We start from the raw sequence: 18,856 nt of genomic DNA, 5'->3' as shown, positions 1-18,856 counted from the left end.
CAGACATAACGGGAGAGTGTAGAGACAGACATCATGGGAGAGTGTAGAGACAGACATCATGGGAGAGTGTACAGACAGACATAACGGGAGAGTGTAGAGACAGACATAACGGGAGAGTGTAGAGACAGACATCATGGGAGAGTGTAGAGACAGACATCATGGGGAAAGTGTAGAGACAGACATCATGGGAGAGTGTAGAGACAGACATCATGGGGAAAGTGTAGAGACAGACATCATTGGAGAGTATAGAGAGTGTAGAGACAGACATAACGGGAGAGTGAAGAGACAGACATCATGGGGAAAGTGTAGAAACAGACATCATGGGAGAGTGTAGAGACAGACATAACGGGAGAGTGGAGAGACAGACATCATGGGAGAGTGTAGAGACAGACATAACGGGAGAGTGTAGAGACATACATCATGGGAGAGTGAAGAGACAGACATAACGGGACAGTGGAGAGACAGACATCATGGGAGAGTGGAGAGACAGACATAACGGGAGAGTGTAGAGACAGACATCATGGGAGAGTGGAGAGACAGACATAACGGGAGAGTGTAGAGACATACATCATGGGAGAGTGAAGAGACAGACATAACGGGAGAGTGGAGAGACAGACATCATGGGAGAGTGGAGAGACAGACATAACGGGAGAGTGTAGAGACAGACATCATGGGAGAGTGTAGAGACAGACATAACGGGAGAGTGTAGAGACATACATCATGGGAGAGTGAAGAGACAGACATAACGGGAGAGTGGAGAGACAGACATCATGGGAGAGTGGAGAGACAGACATAACGGGAGAGTGGAGAGACAGACATCATGGGAGAGTGTAGAGACAGACATCCTGGGAGAGTGTAGAGACAGACATAACGGGAGAGTGAAGAGACAGACATAACGGGAGAGTGGAGAGACAGACATCATGGGAGAGTGGAGAGACAGACATAACGGGAGAGTGGAGAGACAGACATCCTGGGAGAGTGTAGAGACAGACATAACGGGAGAGTGTAGAGACAGACATCATGGGGAAAGTGTAGAGACAGACATCATGGGGAGAGTGTAGAGACAGACATCATGGGCGAGTGTAGAGACAGACATAACGGGAGAGTGTAGAGACACACATCATGGGAGAGTGTAGAGACAGACATAACGGGAGAGTGTAGAGACACACATCATGGGAGAGTGTAGAGACAGACATCATGGGAGAGTGTAGAGACACACATCATTGGATAGTATAGAGAGTGTAGAGACAGACATCATTGGATAGTATAGAGAGTGTAGAGACAGACATCATGGGAGAGTGTAGAGACACACATCATGGGAGAGTGAAGAGACAGACATCATGGGAGAGTGAAGAGACAGACATCATGGGAGAGTGAAGAGACAGACATCATGGGGAAAGTGTAGAGACAGACATAACTGGAGAGTGTAGAGACACACATCATGGGAGAGTGAAGAGACAGACATAACTGGAGAGTGTAGAGACACACATCATGGGAGAGTGAAGAGACAGACATAACGGGAGAGTGGAGAGACAGACATAACGGGAGAGTGGAGAGACAGACATCATGGGAGAGTGGAGAGACAGACATAACGGGAGAGTGGAGAGACAGACATCATGGGAGAGTGTAGAGACAGACATCCTGGGAGAGTGTAGAGACAGACATCATGGGAGAGTGTAGAGACAGACATCATGGGGAAAGTGTAGAGACAGACATCATGGGAGAGTGTAGAGACAGACATCATGGGAGAGTGAAGAGACAGACATCATGGGGAAAGTGTAGAGACAGACATCATGGGAGAGTGTAGAGACAGACATAACGGGAGAGTGTAGAGACAGACATAACTGGAGAGTGTAGAGACAGACATCATGGGAGAGTGTAGAGACAGACATCATGGGAGAGTGTAGAGACAGACATAACGGGAGAGTGTAGAGACAGACATCATGGGCGAGTGTAGAGACAGACATCATGGGGATAGTGTAGAGACAGACATAACGGAGAGTGTAGAGACAGACATAACGGGAGAGTGTAGAGACAGACATCATGGAGAGTGTAGAGACAGACATCATGGGGAGAGTGTAGAGACAGACATCATGGGGAGAGTGTAGAGACAGACATCATGGGGAGACATCATGGGGAAAGTGTAGAGACAGACATAACGGGAGAGTGTAGAGACAGACATCATGGGAGAGTGTAGAGACAGACATCATGGAGAGTGTAGAGACAGACATCATGGGGAAAGTGTAGAGACAGACATCATGGGGAGAGTGTAGAGACAGACATCATGGGCGAGTGTAGAGACAGACATAACTGGAGAGTGTAGAGACAGACATCATGGGGAAAGTGTAGAGACAGACATAACTGGAGAGTGTAGAGACAGACATAACGGGAAAGTGTAGAGACAGACATCATGGGAGAGTGTAGAGACAGACATAACGGGAGAGTGTAGAGACAGACATAACGGGAGAGTGTAGAGACAGACATCATGGGGAAAGTGTAGAGACAGACATAACGGGAGAGTGTAGAGACAGACATAACGGGAGAGTGTAGAGACAGACATCATGGGGAGAGTGTAGAGACAGACATCATGGGAGAGTGTAGAGACAGACATAACGGGAGAGTGTAGAGACAGACATCATGGGAGAGTGTAGAGACAGACATCATGGGGAAAGTGTAGAGACAGACATAACGGGAGAGTGTAGAGACAGACATAACGGGAGAGTGTAGAGACAGACATAACGGGAGAGTGTAGAGACAGACATAACGGGAAAGTGTAGAGACAGACATCATGGGAGAGTGTAGAGACAGACATCATGGGAGAGTGTAGAGACAGACATAACGGGAGAGTGTAGAGACAGACATCATGGGAGAGTGTAGAGACAGACATAACGGGAGAGTGTAGAGACAGACATAACGGGAGAGTGTAGAGACAGACATCATGGGCGAGTGTAGAGACAGACATCATGGGGAAAGTGTAGAGACAGACATAACGGGAGAGTGAAGAGACAGACATCATGGGGAGACATCATGGGAGAGTGTAGAGACAGACATCACGGGCGAGTGTAGAGACAGACATTTACGGGGACAGACAGTGACAGAAACAGACAAATTGAAATCGAGACACAAAAACAAGAAGGTAGTGTGGGTGTGGGAGTGGGGGTGGGGCGGGGCCACTGGTATAAAGCGACCACATTCAGACGAAAACCAACATCAAAATCACGAAACCTCCAGAGCAAAGGCCAATAACATAAAGTGATGGTCAAGAGGTAACGCGTCCGCATAGGAAGCGAGAGAATCTGAGCGCGCTGGTTCGAATCACGGCTCAGCTGTCGATATTTTCTCCCCCTCCACTAGACCTTGAGTGGTGGTCTGGACGCTAGTCATTCTGATGAGACGATAAACCGATGTCCCGAGTGCAGCATGAACCTAGCGCACGTAAAAGAACCCACGGCAACAAAATGGTTGTTCCTGGCAAAATCCTGTAGAAAAAAATCCACTTCGATAGGAAAAACAAATAAAACTGCACGCAGGGGGAAAAAAAAAAGAAAAAAAAGAGGGTGGCGCTGTAGTGTAGCGACGCGCTCTCCCTGGGGAGAGCAGCCCGAATTTCACACAGAGAAATCTGTTGTGATAAAAAGAAATACAAATACAAATCACATCAGTAAACCCAAAACCACACACTCACGTACAAAAATACCCTATCCCCGCACACACCGAAAAAAACAACAACAAACTTTTACACTCCAGACAACCACCTCAGAAGGTGAACAAGATATACTGAAACACACACAGCCCACATAATTCATCAACAGAAGGGGAGAAATAAAATCCAATAACTGGATCAGTAAATTCATCACACTCCTTGTTACAGCTGACAAAAGTTGGGGGACTGTGTGTGATCCCTGTCAAAAGGCTTTTTCGTCTTGTTTTAATTTTTAATATTTTTAAGCCTTTCCGAAAGAGACCTGGTGGATGCCCGCCCTCTCTTCCCCTTCTTCCCCAACTCTGTGGAGAGTTACTGGGGCGCAGCACTGAAGAACTGTGACTTGTGTGTCAAAAGCCAGTGTATCTGCAAACGGGCTCCTCCGTCCATTCTGCAATGCTGTCAATCCATCGGTTTTGTTTTTCGTTGTCGTTTGTTTTTTGTTTTTTTGTGTTTTTTTTAATCAATTAATCTTCTTTTTGGAGGTGTGGGGGCTAGGGGGTATTCCCCTCCGTCTCCCTCCCTTGGAGAATTGTCTCAGCAAGGCCTATGGATCTTTTTTTTTACCTGGCCCCACCAACGTAGTTTTCTTTTAACTGATTGCTTACTATGATGGGGGAAAAAAAGAAGCAACAACTACGAAAAAAAGCAAAAGAAATAAAAAGCTCTGCATCCGCGTAAATAGAAACTGTAAGAAATGGGGGAAAGGGATTACTGGCGGGGGTGGGGGTGGGGGTGGGGTGGGGGACTGGAAAAGGGAGAAAGGGTAAAAGAAATGGACAAAAAGAATGTAAGTATGGGAAACCAAAATATCTTAGATAAATGAAGAGTGTAACAAAAACATAAGATCCCAACAAAAAACGTGAGAAGAAAAGATTTTTTTTTAAAAAGAAGAAAGAATGAAAGAAAGAAAGAAAGAAAGTACAAAAACAAAACCCGAAAGAAAGACAGAAAGGAAGGAAGGATGGAAGGAATGGAGGGGGCGAGGGGTGGTGGTGGTGGGGAGCTGGTAGATAAAAAAAATCGTCCAACAAATAAACAAATAAATAACGCGAAGAAAGAATGAACGAAAGAAAAAGAAACAAAATGAAACACGAAGAGAGAGAAGTACAGTACAAGGAAATAAAATGACAAACAAATAAACGAAATCGGATGATAAAGAAAGAAAAAAGAAAGAAAAACAGTATGCACGAAATAAAGAGAGAAAGAAAGAAATAAGAAAGAAAAGGAATTATTCAAACAAAATAAGAAAAGAGAAGCACAAAAAACAAAAATGACGGATAAACAAAATGGGAAGATGAAAAAACAAAACAACAACAACAAAAAAAAACAAACAAAAAAACAAACAAACAAACACACACACACACACACACACACACACACACACACAAACAAGAATAAAAGAGGTGAAAAGAAAGAAAGAAGTAAATATTCAAATAAAATACGAAGAAAAGTGATGCAAAAGAAAATCAGATAAAGAAGAACTAAACTCAATGGGAAGATAGAGAAGTCTGCATGATCCTTATCACACACACAAACAGCATGCGGCTCCTCTTTATCACACATCTATACTGAATGCGCGCGCGTGTGTGTGTATGTGTGTGTGTGAAGGAGGAAGGGGTAGGGGTGCTCATAAAGGCAAAAAGTGCATATCTCTTCACTTGGGCGATCTAACCGTCCCTCCCCCCTCTCTTATGTCTCTGTCTCTCTGTATTGGTCTGTCTCTGTTTCTTTCTCTGTGTGTCTGTTGTCGGTCCGTCTCCCTCTGCCTGTCTCTGTCACTGTCTCTCCCACTCTCATCCCTCTCCCTCACACGTAAACACAACCACGTGCGTGCGCGCGCGCAGCTGTTACATCCACATACTGTTAAATCAGCTCCCAAGACCCATGAGATACTATCAGAAAATATCAAGCACAGTGAAAAACACGCCCTACATTTTTGGGAAGTTGGAGCAACACTAATGTTATCACTTTAACAGGAGGAAATGAGGGCCAGGGAGAGGAAGGATGGACGGACGAAAGGAAGTGAGGGAAGAAAGAATGAATTAATGAAGGAAGGAAAGAATGGGAAAGGAAGAAGAAGAGGAAAGAAGAGGAAAGAAGAAAAGCAGGAAATGAGGAAAGGGAAGAAGGAAGGAAAAAAGGAAGGGAGGACAGAGGGGAAAGAAGAAGAACAAGAACAAGAAGAAAACACGAAAAATAAGACGGAATGAAGAATGGAGAGAAAAAAAAAAGAAGAAGAACTGATGGCTAGAATAATACACAGAGCATAACAACATATCCGCAAACGCTCCCCAGTAACAAAGACACACTAAACCCACTCTCTCGTTCCGCTTATACTGTACGTCACTGTCTAAAACGTATCATGCAAATCACATGTTTTGGCCCATACCTTTCTCTTGGCCAGTCCTGTAATGTTTCTGACACTTTAAGAAGAAAACGTTCTGTTTACATCAAATGTTAAAAAAAATCGTTTTTACACAACCGTTAAGAAATTAATATAAAAAGGACAAAAATAATACTGGCAATGAAGGTAGTAATAATAACAATAACAATAAGAAGAAGAACAACAACAATCATCATCATCAACCCCACCATAATAATATTATTATTGTCATTCACATCTGCTGCGAGAGACTACATAATGCGTTGTGAAAATCAACAAAACTAACCAAAAAACCTGCTTGCCAATGAAGAAGGGAGGGGGAGAGGTAGGGGGAGGGGGGAGAAGTACAGGATGCCAGCTAGCACAGGACGCCCGCCAGAAAGCCATCCTCCATACGTGAAAAAGATGAAGGAGGACAGACCCGATGATACCGACGATAACATCGTCGTCAGATGGTAGTGAAGTGGTGGTGCCGTGGCTGTACACTATGTATGTTGCTCATGACGGTTGAGGTAATATAGTGCCGTTTGCCTTTGGGTGTGTAGCACTTGGCGTGAGGGCCGTGGGGAGGGGGGTGGAGGGAGAAATGATAACAGTAAATCACTGCTCCCCGTGTCTCTGTCTGTCTGTCTCTCAGTGAACCATCTCTCTGTCTGTCTGTCTCTGTCTCTGTCTCAAGGCGCCCGAATGACTCCAATATACTTTTCCCCTGCCCAGGCGTCTTTCCACCTCACGCTCTATTCATTTTTTTTTCTTTTTCCAAAACCATTACATATTATTTGCACTGATATTCATGTCAACATATGTATGTACAGAACACACGTCCGCACACGCAACTGCATGCACAAACACGCGCACACGCACACACACAAACACACACACACGAATGCAAGACAGTGGTGGGACAAAGAGAGAGAGAGAGAGAGAGAGAGAGAGAGAGAGAGAGAGAGAGAGAGAGAGAGAGAGAGAGAGAGAGAGAAGACAGACATACAGACAGACAGACAGACAAAAACAGAGATGCACTCCAGATAAGGTCATCGATAACATGAGCATATCTTTCTCTTTTTTTTAATCTTTTTTTTATACACTTCTAGTTTATGTCTGAATTTCTGATTGAAATAATAAATGCACACACACACACACACACACACACACACACACACACACACACACACACACACACCAACCAACAAAAAACAACAAAAACAAGAAAAGCACGAAAATGTGTTCAAATGCCAACATTCCACAGAACTTGATGAAAACCAACAAACAATTTACAACCCGGGTAAACTGAATGTTTGATGAAAATGGTCAAGCCATACGAAACACCCACTGTTATATTTCGCCCTATCTTCTCTTCCAACTTCGCATTCACTCTTGCTGCGCGCGCATTCGAACAGACGAACCCACACATATACACGGTATTTCTGGATTTTTCTCCTTTTTTCTCTTTTTGTACGTAGCAAAAATAAAATAAACATATTTTTTTTAGGTATATTCATCCATTTGAAAACATTGTTTTGTTGTGGATTGCTTGTTTACAACAAAAGGTATCCATTTTGTAATTTCCATAAGCTTTTGGAGTAAGTGTAAACTTAGGGAAATTCTGAACGCTCTGCAAACTTCGGCGTTGTCATGATGGTTCACGCAGATCAGCCTTCGTCTTCCGTCCTTCACACTTTTTCTTGACACTTCTTCCCTCGTGGCATATCTGTTCTCCTCAAGGGTTCATTGTCTCTTCACTACAACATGGTTATGATCTGATGTCCTTTTTTTTTTTTTCTTTTTTTTTTCTTTTAAAGGCATTCCTGATCCTGTTCTTCAGTTGTTTCAAACTGGGTTTAAATTCTTACGTGGATTGAAACAGGCGTGGGTATTCGAATTGGTCTTTTTACGTTATTTTCGAAACATTTTACTTACTTAATTTTACGTGGACTGGGCGAGACGTGAAAAAACCTTTCTTTTTAATGCTCTTTTGATTTCACTTTTCAACACTATTTTGAGTTCTCTTCAACTGGTTTTCTTCTTCTTCTTCTTCGTTCGTGGGCTGCAACTCCCACGTTCACTCGTATGTATACGAGTAGGCTTTTACGTGTATGACCGTTTTTTACCCCGCCATGTAGGCAGCCATACTCCGAATTCGGGGGGGTGCAAGCTGGGTATGTTCTTGTTTCCATAACCCACCAAACGTTGACATGGCTTACAGGAAATTAACGTGCGTATTTGATCTTCTGCTTGCGTATACACCCGAAGGGGGTTCAGGCACTAGCAGATCTGCACATGTGTTGACCTGGGAGATCGGAAAAATCTCCACCCTTTACCCACTAGGTGCCGTTGCCGAGATTCGAACCCGGGACCCTCAGACTGAAAGTCCACCACTTTAACCACTCGGCTATTGCGCCCGTCGTAACAAATGGTTTTAAGAAGTGACGGGTCATCAGCCCTAAAAAGGCCACTTTGTGGTATTTGAATCTGATGTTTTATTCTTTCTTCGTCTGCGGCAATTCGGATCTTGCTCTCTCTTTTCCATTTGTGGTACATTTCCTATACTGCTGCTGCTGTTGTTTCGTTGTGGCATTTCTGGTTTTGCTTTTTCCTTTCTCTGGTGCATTTTTGATAATTATCATCAACACATGTGTTATTCCAGTTGCTGGTATGGGCAGGCATGCGAGCGAAGATGAATGCACGACCAACATTCCGCACAGTGAAGATAGTTCGTGGAATGGAAAGAAAGTGCAGGCTTTTAAATGTTTCCACTAGGAAAATGACGACTGAGGGATGTTGCAAGAGAGATCGCATACAGAGAGAGAGAGAGAGAGAGAGAGAGAGAGGGGGGGGGGGGGGGAGGGGGACGGTGGGCGGCTGGGGGGCTGGGGGGGGGGGAGGGTTGGGAACCCTAAAAAGATTTGAAATCCGTATAGCCAGTCTCAAGATTATCACAGCCACCATCACTGTTTTTCTTTAACGCATGAACACGCGAGTGCACGCTAAAACACACAGCCCCACTGCTACATTCTTTTCCCAAAGACACAAGCACTCTCTTTCTCTGTCTCTTTCTCTCCCTCTCCCCCCCCCCCCCCCCCCCTCTCTCTCTCTCCAGCGAATGTTTGAAACCCAGTAGTGGCTTCCAATTAATATATCATAATCGATAAAAGATATGTGTTTCCCTCGGGCTTTTTCCATAATGATAAGCTTTATTATAATTCGCTCCATTCTGATCGTCGCTATCTAATACAATGTTCTTTTTCTCTTATGAAGCTTCTAACTGAGTTTACACAACCAAATTATTCCAAAACTGGAACTATACTATTTATCATATCTAGGAATTTGTGAATATTACAATATTGCATTACTTTTTGTCCCAACAGATTTCTCTGTGTGAGATTCAAACTGTTCTCCCCGGGGAGAGCGCGTGAAACAGTGCAGTGCCACCCATATTTTTCCCTTTTTTTTCTGCTTTAGTTTTCTCAGGGAGGCGCCGTGGCAGAATTGGTCAGGCGTTCAACTGCTGGACCCAGTGTCCGCCAGTGAACAGGGTTCGAGCCACATTTCGGCATGATGTTGTGTCCTTAGGGAAAGGCACATGTGGAGTGATGGCCAGGTAACGCGTCCGCCTAGGAAGCGCCGAGAGAATCTGAGCGCGCTGGTTCGAATCACGGCTCGGCCGCCGATATTTTCTCCCCCCTCCACTAGACCTTGAGTGGTGGTCTGGACGCTAGTCATTCGGATGAGACGATAAACCGAGGTCCCGTGTGCAGCATGCAGTTAGCGCACGTAAAAGAACCCACGGCAACAAAAGGGTTGTTCCTGGCAAAATTATGCAGAAAAAAACACTTCGATAGAAAAAACAAATAAAACTGCACGCAGGAAAAAATACCAAAAAAATGGGTGGCGCTGTAGTATAGCGACGCGCTCTCCCTGGGGAGAGCAGCCCGAATTTCACACAGAGAAATCTGTTGTGATAAAAAATATAAATTCAATACAAATACAAATTACTTGTTCGACTTTCCTCACTCCACCTAGGTGTCAATGGGAACCTGACTTCGGTTGGGAAATGTCAAGGAGAGGACTGGACCCCGCCTTCCTGTTCTGGAGCCAGTTGCATTGCTCGGACGGAACAGCCTAGTATGGTCGTAACCCGCTACTAACTGTGTGGTATGGAACTGACCAATGGCGTAGTTCGCTCAACGTAGGCATTTAGTCACGTGTAACTGTCAAAAAGTTAGAACCAAGCAATGCAACTGGCTCGTGACAGCCCTGGACACAGTGAAAAGAAATCCAATGCCTCTATGGCCATGGGACCTCAATTTTTTTAATTTTTTTTTTAAATCCCTGCCTAACTCGTCCAACTCTCTAGCTCTACCTCTCATTACGGTGTCTCCAATCTACCACCCCCTTCTCTCTCTCCCTCTCTCTCTCCTCAGCAAATGTGTGGCGTGTGTGTGTGATCCCCAGCTGTCGGGAAAGCGGGGGTAGGAGGGCTTCCCAAGCCAACAAGATGGAGACGAGACCCCTACCCCAGAGTGCCTGACAGGGCGGACAGGTTTTACGTCCTCACGATGTCTGATTTCGCCATCAACATCACTTCCACATCTCTCCGCTTCCTTGATTTACACACACCCCTCCCCAACCCGTCCCTAAAAAACAACAACAAAGCCAAAAGAGAGAGAGAGAGAGAGAGAGAGAGAGAGAGAGAGAGAGAGAGAGAGAGAGAAGGGAGACAGAGAGAACAAATGCAGGCACAAACGCGCACGCACACACATAATTTCGCCCCCCCCCCTCTCTCTCACTCCCCCCCTCTCTCTCACTCCCTCCCTCTCTCTCGCACACACACCATCCCTCTCTCCATCCAACCTGTTTCTCCAATTCTGGACAATCCATCCAACCTCTTTAACGATACTTAATTCCTTCATCATCATCATCATCATCGTCGTCGTCGTCATCAGCATCCTCCACACAAAATCTCTCGTCTTCGCCAGTTTAACTCTGGGCTTTCTTGTTTCTTCTTCTTTTTCTGTCTTCTTTATTGTTTTTCTTTTTCTCTTCATTAACAACCCCCACCCACACACTCGTCACCCCCAGTTAAAAAAACCCAACTTTTCTTTCCCCAAGCTTTACAGCTGTCGAGAAGGTTCACCGCTGCTTCTAGCAAAGTGGAACCCCTACGACCCACCCACATATCTCAAGCCCTCCCAACCCCCACCCTCCATCCCCCCGAAATCCCTATCCCTCTCCCATCCTCCTCCCCCCTCTGCCCCCCCGTCCGCACCTCCTGCTGGGTGATTGACAGCGCGACTGCTGTCGGTTTCCCCAGTACAGCAGACGGCAGCCTGATTAGATCATGATGATATCATCAGCTCTTGGCAGTGTTTGATATCTACGCCACACCCCTCCCTCCCACATTCCCCTTTCCCCACCCCTCCTCTTCCCCAAGATTCGGTGTCAGTTTCTCAAGGGGGTGTCACTGCGCTGGGACAAATCCAATTACGCTGCACCACATCTGCTTGGCATACGTCTGACCAGCAGCATAATCCAACGCGCTTGTCAGGCCTTGAGTGCATTTATATATATATATATATATCTGTGTGTGTGTGTGTGTGTGTGTGTGTGTGTGTGATGTGTGTGTGTGTACATATATAAAGAATAAACCCAGGTAGTAACAGGAACAAAAACATTGACCAAATTCATACTGTGAGTAAGTAGTGCTCCCAGTGCATGTTGATGTAACAAAGAACCTCTATGGACGTAGTTCTACAGACAGGCCAACACTGATCCTCCTTGGAATTTGATCGCTGAGAACATTAGAAAAACGCTTTCTCTCACTGTCAGATGCTACTGTCAATGGTAGCCAAAGTCATGTACACCCTCTGCCTCATCCCACGCCCCCTAACTAAATCAGTCGCAGAGAGAGACAGACTCACACACACACACACACACACACAGATACTGATATATATATATATATATATATATATATATATATATATATTGAGAGAGAGAGAGAGAGAGAGAGAGAGAGAGAGAGAGAATGTGTGCATTTGATTATTTTCCTCGTAGTTTTTGTTGTTGTAGTTGCTTTTTTTTCTGTTTTTTTGTTTTTGTTTTTTTTGTTGTTGTTGTTTTTGTCTCTGCCTGTTTGTGTGTGTGGGTGAACACACAATCTTTGCGAAGCTCTAAATCATCACGCGCCCTAAACAAATCCAGCTGATTCATTCTTTCTTACGTTGTGTGGCTGTACTGACACCAGAGAGACACCATCAACTCCGGGATTCACGTGCCTTGCCTCTGGTGGTTGTTAGACCGGTGGTAGATCTGTGTGTTGGTGAAGAAAACACGAAGCAGACGTGAGCCGAAGTCACCTCCGACGAAGTGTTATCTCCTTTCCTTTTTTTCCTCCTTCTGTGCCACACAGTACTGCAGGTGGCGTCATCATCCCTTCTGGAGACACAGAGGTCAACGGCCAAGCAAGGGGCAAGCCGTCCACAATGTGACCTTGACTTTGGGGGTTAAAAGTTGAGATCAGTCAACAAAACCAAACCAAAAAACTGTTTTTCCCCCTGAAATCTTGTTCTTGCTCTGGACTGTCAGGTTTTATCAGACTCATTTTTTTCTTTCTTTTAGAAGTCAAGATAAACTTGATTTTAAAAAAAAGTTTGAATGTCATAATCCAACACCCATATACAAACGTCCTGTCTGCAATGGCGCTGATTCCAGGGATCGCCAGAAAATGTCGGTAACGACGGAGACAGAATCCAAACCACAATGCAACACACATACAAGTACACACACGCACACACACACGCACACACACACACACACATGTCCCCCCCCCCATCCCCCCTCACACACACAAACATACACACACACCCTCACCCCAACAGCGCGCACCCCTACCTCATTCTAATCTTTACCGCACACACCACCCGAACTCTCCTCCCCCCTATGCCCCTCCACGCCCCCTCCCCCGGGGCCTGCCGTCACTCACAAGACTTGCCAAAACTACATCCAAAAAACATGCAGTCGCACTCAAAGCTCCATCAGATCTCTCCCAACAAGCGGCGCGCCCGCGCGCACACACACACAAACTTGCGCGGACACAAACACACTATATGTGTACTACACAACACACACACACACAGACACACACAAATATATATATATACACACACACACACATATATATATATATAGCCACACACACACAGTCATGTACGTGCGCACACAACACACACAACAGACACATATACAGTCATACACAGGACACCCACATATTATACACATCCAAACAGAGAGAGAGAGACAGAGACAGAGTGACAGAGACAGAGGCAGAGACAGAGACACACAGAGAGACAGAGACAGAGAGCGACTCCGTATCATGTACTGAGATCCATCACATGCACACACTTCTTTTCTAGCTTTCTTTGCCGCGTGTCACGTGCAGCACTGCCCTGTGTCCCCGATACATGGAGGACAGACAGACAGACAGACAGGGAAGAGGTCTGAAGGGCGTTGTGTTGATGCAGGGGGAGACAACAGACATCTATCAACGGCCAACTACTCCGCCACCTTGTTCCTCTCCCCATGGGATACTCACTGTACCGCTTTACCCATGATGGTTCTTCTCTTCAACTTGTCTGACATGTTGTAGTAGTAGTAGTAGTAGAAAAAAAAAAAAAAAAAAAGTGGGTGTCAAGGGAGGGAAAGAGGAGGTGTGTGTGCTAGGGTGGTGGTGGTGGTGGTGGTGGCGGTGTGTGTGGAGGGGGCCGGGGGTGAGAGGTGTCCCAGCCTGTGACGATCTATCAAAGACCTTCACCTTTCTTTCTTTGTTATTCCCCAGATGTCCGGTGAGGGCATCTGTCGACGGAGGGCCGAAGTAGGTGTGTGTGTGTGTGTGTGTGTGTGTGTGTGTGTGTGTGTGTGTGTGTGTGTGTGTGTGTGTGTGTGCGTGTGTGTGCGCGTGCACGTGTGTGTCCATGCATGTGTCCATGCGTGCGTTGTGTGTGTGTGTGTGTGTGTGTGTGTGTGTGTGTCTGTGTCTGTGTGTGTGTGAGAGAGAGAGAGAGAGCGCATGTGTATACGCACGCAAGTGTTTGGTGTGAGTGTGTTTGTGCGCGTGTGTGTGGCCGTCCGTGTGTCCATGCATGCGTGCGTGCGCGCGCGCGCGCGCGCGCGTGTTTGTATATATATATATACACATATGTGTGAGTGTGTGTGTGTGTGTGTGTGTGTGTGTGTGTGTGTGTGTGTGTGTGTGAGCTGCTGTGGTACCATGCACTGGGAGCCGCGATTCACGTGCAGTACTGCCCCGTCACCTCACGGTACAAGGAGGGCAGACAGACAGAGGGACATACATAGGAGCAGAGGGAAGAGCACTACAGAGGTCAGAAGGGAAGTGTGTTGATGCAGGGGGGCGGGGGGGGGGGGGGGGCATCGAGTGAAGAAAACAGACATCTATCAACAGCCAACAACTCCGCCACGCTGCTTCTGTGTCCCCATGGGTGTCCCACATGTACTAAAAAAAAAGTAAAAGAATGAAAGAAAAGAAAGAAGATGAAGAAACAACAGCGGGAGTCTTGCCGTGGAGGGAGAGAGGAGTAGAGGTGTGTGTATATGTATTATATATGTATGAGCGTGAATGTTTGCGCGTGCATGTGTGTGCAAGCGCCCAGGCAGGGTGGTGCAGGTGGTGGGGGTGGGGAGCCGCGGAAGCAGAAGAGAGGATGTGATGAGGGGGGTTAGAAGGAGAAAAAAAAAGGGGGCAGGCCATGCATGACAGTTTGAAACAAAACACACACACACACACACACACACACACACAACCACACCCCTTGGGTTCGTGCTACACTCACGCCGCTCACAATCAATGAAAAATATAAGAAGAAGAACCAGAACCAAAAACCAGAACTAGAAGAAGCAAGCAGGATGCAGAGGATTTCCTTCCCCCAGAAGAAAGAAACAGATTAAGCATGAACAGGAAGGTACGACCAGGCAGCCAGCCAACAACAACACACACACACACACACACACACACACACAGGGTCTCTATGCAGGAATCCCCACAGATCTCCCCATTCTCACGATCTCAAAAGTTCACCACCAACAACACGGCCAACTTCAAACGCCTCAAACACCTGCTGTTCGTGACTGACACTGCCTTTGGACACCTTACTGATCTCTTCATGATCAGTGACATAGAGAAGAGATCCGAATATATGATTCTTCTTTTTGTTTTTGTTTTGTTTCGTTTTGTTTTATGGTGTAAAGATCTGAGACAGAGAGAGAAAAAGAGTGGGGGGGAGGGAGGGAGGGAGAGGGGGCAGGAGGAGGGAGATATAAAGCGGGAGAGAGAGAGGGCAGCGAGTTGGAGGGAGAGGCGGAGGGAGAGAGAGACTGAGAAGAAGGGCAGACACAAAAAGGGTTTAAGACAGAGATAAAGAGGAATATATATGGTGGGTTTTCTTGTGTGTGTGTGTGTGTGTGTGAGAGAGAGAGAGAGAGAGAGAGAGAGAGAGAGTCGAGAGAACCAAGAGAGTGTTAGTGATTCTCACTTTGCATGCCGGAATCAAAGGTCCCAACAAACTCCAGCAACGTACTGACATGAAGACACCAAACGCTTCTCGAACCTTCACAGATATTTTACACCGACAACTCCTCCACTCAATTCACTATTTCACGGGAGGACTGGAAGTGTGTTTTCGAAAAGAAAGGGTTTATTTTTTCTTTTTCTTTTTAAATTCAAATACAAAGGAGTACCAGAGAAAGAATGTATGAATGAACAAAAACCTCATTCAGTATAGGTTACGAATCCCCTCTGAAAGGGTAAGTGTGAGGGGAGCGGGGGGAGGAGAGGAGATAAACAGAGAGACTGAGAGAGAATGAGAGAGGGTGAGAGTAAGAGACAGACAGAGAGAGAAGAAAAAGAAGATGGGAGAGAGACAGAGAAAGTGTCAGGGAGACAGATGGGCAAACAAAGAGGCAGAGAGACAGAGAGAGAGAGAGAGAGAGACAGAGAGAGAGAGAGAGAGAGAGAGAGAGAGAGAGAACACTGGAAAACACTGACGATTAATGGAAGGGAGAAAATTTAAAAAAAACAAAAAAACATAAACAAAAAAAAGAACAACAAAAAAACACACACCACCAACAACAAAAAAAACACACAAAAAAACAGGGCATGAACACAGAAAACTGCATAACCAAGCAACACCAACAAAATCAAAGATTAAAATGTTGAATGTCCCACAGTCTTTTACGGCCAAAGAGGCAGTCAATTCACATCCACTGTGCCAGTCGTTCCGCCATATTAACCTATCCCAACCTACGCCAGGTTCCCATTCACACCTGTGAGGCGGAGTTAGGAAAATCGAAAGTAAAGTGTCTTTCCAAAGGACACAACACCATGCCGAAACGTACGGGGCCTCGAACTCTGTTCACTGGTGAACACTGAATCAACGGTCCAACATCCAGCTGATTCTGCCACGACGCCTCAAACTAACCAAGGTACTGAAGATTAAAAAGAAAAAAAAAAAGGACAGAAACAAAAAGAAGAGAGAGAGAGACAGACAGACAGACAGAGAGACGGGAGGTTTCCATATGAGTGGAGGGGGTGGCAGAGAAGTCATCTGAAATTGATACTGCCATCCACCTCTGTCAGTTCGCATCGCAAACCTTTCAGGACTTCACCTACGACCAACCAGTGGGTGCAGCACGCGGACTTTTAAGTAAATAAATAAATCTATTTCGAAGGTGTAGTAGCGGTATTGTTCTGCCTCATGGAAAAAATTAACCCCAGCGGTAAATGATGTGCGCAATATTTTGAATCGGTGAGAGAGAAAGGGGAATATAAACTGCGATATATATATATATATATATATATATATATATATATATATATATATATATACATAGAGAGAGAGAGAGTTGTGGACAGGTGGAGTTGCAGTAAAAATGAATACATGAATAAATAAATAATAAATTAAAAAAAATAAAAAGGAGGGAGCATGAATACTGAAATCAACTGCAGAGCTATACGACACTATCACCCTCCCTCCATCCAGGGTACTGGCTGAATATTATTAAAAGAAAAAAAAAAAAAAGGAGAGAGCAGTTGCCGACCAGTTTCCAAGAGAGCAGGGTGTGGGTGATAGAGAAATCAGCTGAAGTTGATACGGCCACCCCAGCCCATCAGTTCCATTCGCGGACCCTTTGCACTTCCCCGCGGCCAACCAACCAGCGCCTCCATGTTGTGAGGTATCATTTTGCCCCCCAACAAAATTTAACCCCAGCGGGATCAAGTATGAAAGGTTTCAAAATAATCCAACCCACCATACTCTGCTCTTCTCCATCAGAGAGAAAGAGGGGGAGGGAGAAAAGAAAGACAGAGAGCAGGAGAACTGAATGGAATCTATTCAGTTTAAGGATAAAGCTCCATTTGAAGGGGTGTGAACATCAGTAAACCATTCACTTATAACTATGAACGATCATGTCATCCAACAAAAGTACAAAACCAAGACAGCAAGACAGAAATTGAGACAGACAGGCAGACAGTCGTGTCATCTCTTCTCTACGCTGAATGGCATCCAGCTTTTCCACCGATGGACAAAGCAAATAACGGCGAGGACTTTCTTCCCTCTGGAAGACATGGGGTATACAGGGGGAAGAGACCCTTTGAAAAGAGTCAGCAGACGCTTGTCAAGCCTACAGAGGCAAAGAGACTGGTGAGAAAGCCCCAGAGCCATATAGACAGAAAGGCCAGCGTCAGACCACCTGTGTGCAGTGTGGGAGGGATTGTCACTCCCCTGTTGGTCTGTCCAGCCACATGATCCGACGCTGTATCACTCACCATCCACAGTGCAACTGCATACGTATTGTCTCTCGAGACTGACGTACGGACGCCTAACATCAAAGGGGAATGGAAAGAAGAAGAAAAAAGGGGGGGAAAAAGAAGAAAAGAACGGAATGGAAAATGGAACAAGAAGGAACAAACTACCCCCATGAAAACTCGAGTGTGGCTGATTACATGGCTAGGTAAAAATCGCCATGCACCGAACACGCCCACTTCTACTTTCGAATGAAAGCGGCAGACGCAGCCCACTGACGCAGACGGAGAAAGGAACAAACTGAAGACGGAGTTGTTTTTGACCCCGCACCGTGAGCGAGTGTGTGTGTGTGTGTGTGTGTGTGCACTTCTGCCTTGAATTGCAGACGGCCCGAAACGTCATCGAAATATCGGGAGGGAAGGGGGGGGGGGGGGGGGGCTGTTCCTTCCTTCCTTCCTCATTTCAAAGCGTGCTGCGAGAAAGAGCGCAAGGTGTGTGTATCAGTGTGGATCGCCTCCCTTCATACCCACTTGGAACGAAGGGCTGGTTCTGTGTTGTTGCGAGTGTCAACACTTGATATAATTGTGAACGTATAACAGGTGAGAGTGGGTTCGAACGAGATATAGCTGTTGTTACATAATATTTGTTGTGGAGTAAACACTGCCACTTGTGGGTGGTTTTTTCTTTCTTTCCATTTTCCTTTTCCCTCTCTCTCTCTCTCTCTTTCCTCAAAGAAAAACAAGCAACGGTGGAAAAGCCCCATGTTCTTACTCGTAAAAGAAATTTGTTGTTGAAAATAAACAAATAAATAAATTAAAAAAACCCGTGTTTTTCTGATATTTAAAAAAAAACACCGCGATTGTTTCTATTGTATTGTATTGTTCAGTGCCGTATTGTACTGCACCGAACTATTCTCTATTGTATTGTATTGTTCAGTGCCGTATTGTACTG

At 45.6% G+C, this 18,856-nt stretch overlaps 2 protein-coding genes across 2 annotated transcripts in view; one reads left to right on the top strand and one right to left on the bottom strand.

Annotated features, from left to right (window-relative positions):
* The window catches only part of LOC143275683 (propionyl-CoA carboxylase beta chain, mitochondrial-like), a 127,509-nt gene that overhangs the window by 52,821 nt on the left and 55,832 nt on the right, over positions 1-18,856 (bottom strand). The window lies entirely within an intron of this gene.
* LOC143275506 (beta-1,4-galactosyltransferase galt-1-like) overlaps positions 18,382-18,856 on the top strand; it is a 35,979-nt gene continuing 35,504 nt past the window's right edge. Inside the window, exon 1 of the mRNA XM_076579660.1 lies at positions 18,382-18,504. The gene's annotated coding sequence lies outside the window, so the exon portion shown is untranslated. The remainder of the gene's footprint in view (positions 18,505-18,856) is intronic.

Source organism: Babylonia areolata, chromosome 30 (assembly GCF_041734735.1).
Source record: "Babylonia areolata isolate BAREFJ2019XMU chromosome 30, ASM4173473v1, whole genome shotgun sequence".
Classification (NCBI taxonomy): Eukaryota; Metazoa; Mollusca; class Gastropoda; order Neogastropoda; family Buccinidae; genus Babylonia; species Babylonia areolata.
This window is presented reverse-complemented; position numbering and strand designations above follow the sequence as displayed.